At 32.3% G+C, this 7,524-nt stretch overlaps 1 non-coding gene across 1 annotated transcript; it reads right to left on the bottom strand.

The window, feature by feature from the left end:
• Positions 1–2,761: 2,761 nt before the first annotated feature.
• On the bottom strand, positions 2,762–2,845 carry TRNAL-UAA (transfer RNA leucine (anticodon UAA)). Its single transcript has one exon. It is a non-coding gene; the product is annotated as a tRNA-Leu (tRNA).
• Positions 2,846–7,524: the final 4,679 nt, after the last annotated feature.

A 7,524-nucleotide genomic window follows, 5' to 3' on the forward strand; every position in this document is an offset into this window, starting at 1 on the left:
TCTCTCATTTTCAATATTAGTACTTACATATTTAATTTATTTATTTTTTATAATTTTTGTTTTATTTATTTTGATTTGCATTGTTTAACTTATCATTTGTTCCTATCTATTGCTGTTTTGGCTACTGTTCTGCAGAAGTTAAGGGAGGTTTTTCTGCTTTCTTTCTCTATTAAAATGGAGGCAATAGCTGCTTCCTTTATCCTCTTTCCTATCCGGCATTTGGTTTCGAAGTGAAGAACTCCAAATGTGAGGCATTGTGCTACCAGATGAATAACGGTCTGGTCCGAGCCCGGTTCAAAGAAGCACGAGGGATTCTCCTTGAGCTTAAAACTATAAGGGTACTCAGAGAATCTCCTGTGCCCCGTGGACAGCTGCACCAAGACCACATCCACCTCCATGCTACGGAGTGTGCGATAGGTCTCGAAGGCGATACAGAATAAGTTAAAAACTTAATATATAATATAACATAAAAATAATATAACTCGGTAAGTGTAATAAGTAGTTTCACTTGTTTGTTATTAATAAAACGTTTAATTTCTCGGCAGCCATAACTTAGAATCCATTAATCACGATGATATAGTGTTGAAATAAATTAAAGCACTTGTCGGACTAGCTGAGTACGCAGCATATATATAAACAAACTTGGGGACTATGGAATATTTCGTAAAATAAGTCTATATAAAAATTCTAGTAATTGTTAAATGTATTGTATTATTATTGTAGTCCATATTTTTTCATTTACACATATTCCTCTACTATTTTGAAGTCTTCACAGCCTTCTGGAAGGAGAACTTACATCTCATACGGTCATGCCTTCATATATGAGACAGAAATGACTGTCAAATTATTAATGTTTAAAAATTTTATGTTTATTGATATTTCTCTACTTATTTATTTAATTATTTATCCTGTAAATTTGTATATTCTTGTGTGAAAAGGCGCTAAATTTTTTTTTGAAGAAGCGCCCAAAATCTTAGAACTGACTCTGAGTAGCTATATATATATATATATACACACACACACATATATTTAAATATATATATATATATATATATATATATATATATATATATATATATATATATATATACATATATATATATATATATAATATCTGTTAACTACGAGAGTAATCCTTTCGTCACTTGACGGACCAAGTGGACGGTGCCTTGCGGTTTTAATATCCGATTTAATTCCAACTAAAGTGGACTCCGGAAAATGAAGAGAGAATGTCAGCCGCAAAGCGGATTAAACCGGTTCAGTTCGCTTCTAACCAGTTTTAAAAGTGTATTACATTGTGCGGCAAAGAAATGAAGTTACCGCAGGCGTTTTCATTTATCTTAGTAAGTGTTTTGCAAGGGAATAAAAAGATAATATTTCATATTTCTACAGCCTTCACACATTTTATTTTGTTTTATTTGAGGAAACTTAAAAATCAAGTAACATTATCATGTTATCATAGACGAGATACACGAGGAATAATCACAACTCAAATCAAAGCCGGAAAGCTTTACATTTAGATAACGAGAACGTACAAAAGAAGACGTACTTATAACCTTATAAATGCTACTGAACAATACAAAGCTCTGTAGCATGTATAGGGGATGTATAATGTATGTACAAAACGGGAGTTTACCAGATGCGGCATTGCTAAACAGGTCATCCATGTCTTCATGGTAGAGGCCTATATCTTGCAGTAAGAGAAAGATAACAACATTTTACAAAATAAAATATCCCTAACTAAGAAAGGGACTAAAATATAGCTACTTCCGCTATGCGGCAGAAGTCGTGCAATGAAGTGCATCTCCCGCCAGCGATGACGAAGAGTGGGCTCACTCGGTGTTTGGCACCGGTCGGTGTAACATCTGAGGATGCCTCGTGGAGACTGAAACACGTGTTGAGTAGATTAACTGTAGTAGTTGTGTTTCGCATTGTTTGCCGCACGCGCATATGTATCAGCGAGCTGGCGGGCGGTACACTTCATTGCACGACTACTGCTGCATAGCAGAACTAGTTATGTATTAATCCCTTTCCTAGTTAGGATGGACTTCCGCGAGGTAACGCCTGAATCTATTAAATAAAATATCTCTTATTTAATATAATCAAAATCATCGTTCATATACATAGATTGACACCGTGATAAATTCAAACTCGCGTTTCAAAAGCGCACAAAAAATGAGTTTTTTCGATTGCTACGAAGCGCTATCAAGAACAAAAAGAGGCTTAGGATTCCTCTGCCGAAAAAATGGAACATGTATAAATATATAACTAACGAGCTCAGGACAATCAACAGAACTATATTAATATATATATATAAATATATATATATATATATATATATATATATATATACGTCATACGCCTACATAGACTTAGTTAACAAATGATGTTGGCGACTGTCTGGATGATTTAAAACCTCTTTATATTTTTATCTGTTTCTAATACTTTTTATATTGACAGTTTGGTTCGCGATGCAGTTTTACTTACGTTTGTTCTATCAGTCCATTGTTACGTATTATTGTACTGATACCTAGTTTTGTAAAATTAATCTGTTTATACATTTCACACTTTCGAAAACAACTGTCATGTATAACACATTAATATTGAAGCTAGCATAGAAAACCGCGAAGAATTCCAAACTTCATATTCATATGGTAGGGTACTCCGTACGAAATACGTAGCGAAATTACTTAAATTTTTGAAGAAAACAAAATTCTATTTAATGTTCTAGAATTTAATAAATAAAGTAGTGTAAAAATAATGTCAGGTGTGGGGTTCGAACCCACGCTCCCTCTCGGGAACCAGAGCTTAAATCTGGCGCCTTAGACCACTCGGCCAACCTGACTTGATGCACTTAGTTAAAGTTAACAATTTGTTTCTTCACATTCTAATATTATTTTAAACGAGTTACATTACTAATATGTGGAAAAGCTTTTTGCACATATTCTATGCTTTATGTGATGTGGCAATAATTTGTTGGCGAGGATACATACTGTTACAAAGCACGAGTTACAGAACCCTCTAAAAAATAAACACGGAACCCTAGGATCAAAAAGTGCTGTAAACACGCGTGACCTTGAAGTTATTTATAAATCTTTGTGTACGGTTCTCGAAAATTATAACCGAGTACTATTGCGAACTTGAAAATAGAAAAGTCTAATATACATGAGGACATACTAACTGATCAGGGGCAATTAAAATTCGCGGCTACTTTCAACTTCTAAGTACTTAATTTTTGTAGCCGGATTTTTTCAATAAACTTGCTTTCGTTGCCACAGATAAAACAATCATTACAAGAACACGCCTATTTACTAGTTTGAATAGATCAGAGCAAAAACAGAGACATGTATGTGCTAAAACAATGACGATGATTAAAAAACTCAAGTACTGCTTTCTCGATTTACTTTTTGATTAATTTTTTAAATAAAAAAAAATATATGAAATCGGTAAAGTCGTTATCAAGCTATGACGTGACAAAGAATAACAGTAGTAGTACATTTTCATAAGTGCCATACGTTTAACAAGCGAACATTTTTCGTCCAATATTTCACTGCATTTCATTGAAACAAATATAAACTGTCAAACTCACTCGCGCGCAATGATTAATAGTGGACGGGTTTCAAATGAATGTAAAAGCTATCGATGATCTAAGGGTAGTTACACACGTAACGTTTCTCAAAATATATATCAACTCTATAATATATATCTAATATATAAAATTCTCGTGTCACGGTGTTCGAACTTGAACTCCTCTGAAACGGCTTGACTGATTTTTACCAAATTTAATATGCGTATTCAGTAGGTCTGAGAATCGGCTACTATCTATTTTCTATACCCCTAAGTGATAAAGGTTGTTCACACTTAAAAAAAAATTGTATTTTTTTTTAAAATTGAAATTTTTTGTTTTTATTTTTTTATGATACAGCATACAAGAATACATACAACCATAAATTTTCACCCCTCTACGATCAACCCTTATTTTTTATTTGTAAATTAAAATATCAATTTTTTTTTGCAAAACAACGTTTGCGGGATCAGCTAGTATATATATATATATATATATATATATATATATATATATATATATATATATATATATATATATATATATATATATATATATATATATATATATATATATATATATATATATATATGTAGGCATATGTGTAGATCCCTGTTTTAAGATTTATCACAACTAAATAAATTACTTAAAATTATCCTAACATCTATTTTTAATTAATATTCCAATAAAATCTTTAAATATGTAACACAAATGAGAAAATTCGAACATCAGCTTACCGCCATACAATGTGCACACTTAGCGGCGCACATGCTCAGTTCAGTAGCGTCTCTTCGGCGGAACGAACTGCGGTGAAAAGAGGGTTAGTGAGTATATAATGGGTTTATTTTCTCGGAAAACTTAGGTTATTCTTTTACAAAGATATTTTACGGTAATATGAGACTTTGGCAAATTAATCAATAATAAAATGAGATGACTATTTTTCACATTATTTATCACTTTCAAAATATTCTTAATACACTCGCGTGCATCCGAATCGACTCATCTTTATTAAATGGATAAATGGTGTACTATATATTTTTAAACAATATATATTGAAAGCCTATTTTATAAACTTTGAAATGATACCATATTCTCCAAAATTGAATTAGTGGAGAAAAAAACCAAGGATAATTATCATTAAATGAAAACAAAACGTTAGGAAAAAATTATTAAATCAGTAATTAGCCTTATCCCTCCTGGTCTTGATAACAGCTTCTCTCATCGACCTGATAATCTTTACTACCAGATCTTGAGGGACAGCTTCCAACTCCTCTTCTAGCGCTGCCTTTAGGTCTACAATTTCAAAATACTTTTTGTCTATTTTTAATGGGTGTGTCGATAAGGCTGCACGCGAGTGTAAGAGGATTTCATCATCAAGTTTTATTATTACTTAAATGGTACGACTAGAATGGATCTTTTTTCCTTTTTTATCAAAATTTAATTATTTTTATTACAAGTATCGGAATATTAATGTTATGGTGTAGTTTCTGTCAAGTATTATTATTTTCGGATTATTTATTATTACGAGTTACATTAAAATATTATTTTCAATTATTTTTGTTTTTAATAATTTTTTTACTTTAACATAAGCTACCTTTTTCATTTAAATTATTGTGTCTCTTAAGATTGAAAATAAACATTGTTATGTACCATATTTAATAAAACTTATAGTTTAATACATACATAAATAAATATATTAGGAGTATCTGTTATATTAAAAAAACAACCGCTTTTTACTATATACATATGAATATACTATATACGGTACATGAGCCAAAATTACATTTCTATCTGTTTTTTCCGGCTAATATCTGAAATGGCTGTACCGATTTTGACTGGATATATACCGGCAGGTAGCTGATGTAATAAGGAGTAACTTATGCTACCTTTATTATGGAAAAAAGCGGTTAAACAAAAAAAATAAGTAATCTAAATATTTTTATTGTTAAATTCCATGTGGATAATGTCTCGGGCTGAACTAGTTACAATAAAAATAATTCTTCACACATTCACAATAGGATTTTAATACGAATGTATTTTTAATAAGTCTTTTATATTTATTACATGATTATTCAGAAAATTAAGACGAGAATGTACTGTATAACTGTACACGGTAAAATAAAGAAACGAACAATAACAAATCATGTATAATAAAAGTTTATTTAAACAATTTCAGCGGCATTATGGCGTTTTTAACCCTTAATAGCCTAGAGTTTCAATTTTAATACTAATCTTTTAAACCGAATGTTCACATTTCTATTAGTTTTTTATAGGTTGGCTGTTCGTATTTTACTGTTGTATAATATTCTTTCCAACGAATTTAAAAAAAATCTATTTTTCCCTTCATCTAGACCCCCAAGCAAACACAGTAACATTAAAAAAATCACTTTCGTAAATCAGGCTATTAAGGGTTAAACGCATCGTGTGTAAGCACCCTAAGATTGGGGTAACACAAAACTTGCAAATTGATGTCGAAGTACTAGACTTCACTGTAACGGAATTTAATACACGTCAGAGTGACAGGCCGATGGCGGCACCGTCTTAGTTGCCAAGTGAACTGGATTCCTTTCGTTTCCGGCGACAATACCCACGGATAATTCAATGACAATTTTCAATATCGGAATTACTGAGGAAGCTACGTTCCTAACTTAAGAATGTAGATTTACTTTGACAATAATTATTCATTTTGTCTATATATTTCTATGTCATAAGAAATCACAACAGAAAGTCACACATTTAGATAATAAAAAGACCTATATTTAGCCACTTCCGCACATGCAGTGGTAGTCGTGCAACAAAATGCACCGCCCCCCAGCCCGCTGACAAATGCGTATGGACAGAGACTCTGTGTTTGGCTTTAATCGATGTAGCAGCAGTAGAGCAGTCGTTGTTTTGCAACTATAGCCGTCGTTTGTGCTACTTTTGTAGTTCTCTGTTGTTAAAGTTGCCTTCTTTCTGGCGGCCATTGTACATGGTCGTGTCTACTTCGTGTGGTATTGGAGACCTCTAGTACATCTATCTTTTTGGGGCACAGTCTTTTTTATTCTTTAATATTTTTTTCACATTATGTTTTTATTTTTATGCTTTTCTTTTATTCATCATAAAATCTTTCCTCTTCTTTCATTCTCTAGTTGTCTATCATTCTTTTTCGTAGTAATTACCGTTCATTCATCGCCTCACTTCCTTCGCCTGGATTCTCAATATCACAGTTCATGGTAATCACATTTTTAATTTAAACCTACTTACTATTTTACATTATAATAATTTGCTAATTTTTACATTATATCCTAGATTACTGTTTGATTTTATTATATTTTCTTAACATTTATATGTAATTTTTTTCTACCTACTGCGTGTATTCGTTTGATTGATTTTTATAATGTATTTCACTATCATTTCCAGTATTTGAGGAACGCCAGCCTGTCTCTATTCTCTCCTGTTAGTGAGGCGATGTTGTCTTCTTTTATTTTTCTGCTTAACTAGCATTCGGAGTCAACTCAGAGTCCACCGAATGCGGAACAGTCGGCCGGTAACTCATGTTGAATGCCTCCAAGCTGGATCCCTTTCAGGGCCGTCGAGTTGTAGTAAAGAGTGACATGTCCCACACTTTTTTTAGGATGGATGATGATAGTTTTGGTGTGTATTTTGCCGCTGCTATAAATAGTTTTAAATGAGAGAGAATTAACACCAGTCGTGATACGGCCTTTTTTCTGGTGTTAATGACATAATATATCTGTATACAGAAACTGGCTGGAACGACAATATAACACTTAGTAAAAAAAAGTTACTGTTCACAAAATTATAAGTCTGTGGATTTATTTGCACAGCGCACTAGAGCGACAGATTAAAAATAACTGCGACGCGTGATCGATTGAGGAAGCGATCCGTCACTTTGTTTACAGAGCCGATGCATCGGATGCAGATTTTTTTTTTGTTTTTTCTACATACGCATAGATGAA

Source organism: Battus philenor, unplaced genomic scaffold, assembly GCF_028537555.1.
Source record: "Battus philenor isolate CCGP_79_NKW_IND1 unplaced genomic scaffold, ilBatPhil1.0.hap1 SCAF_15, whole genome shotgun sequence".
NCBI classification, from domain to species: domain Eukaryota; kingdom Metazoa; phylum Arthropoda; class Insecta; order Lepidoptera; family Papilionidae; genus Battus; species Battus philenor.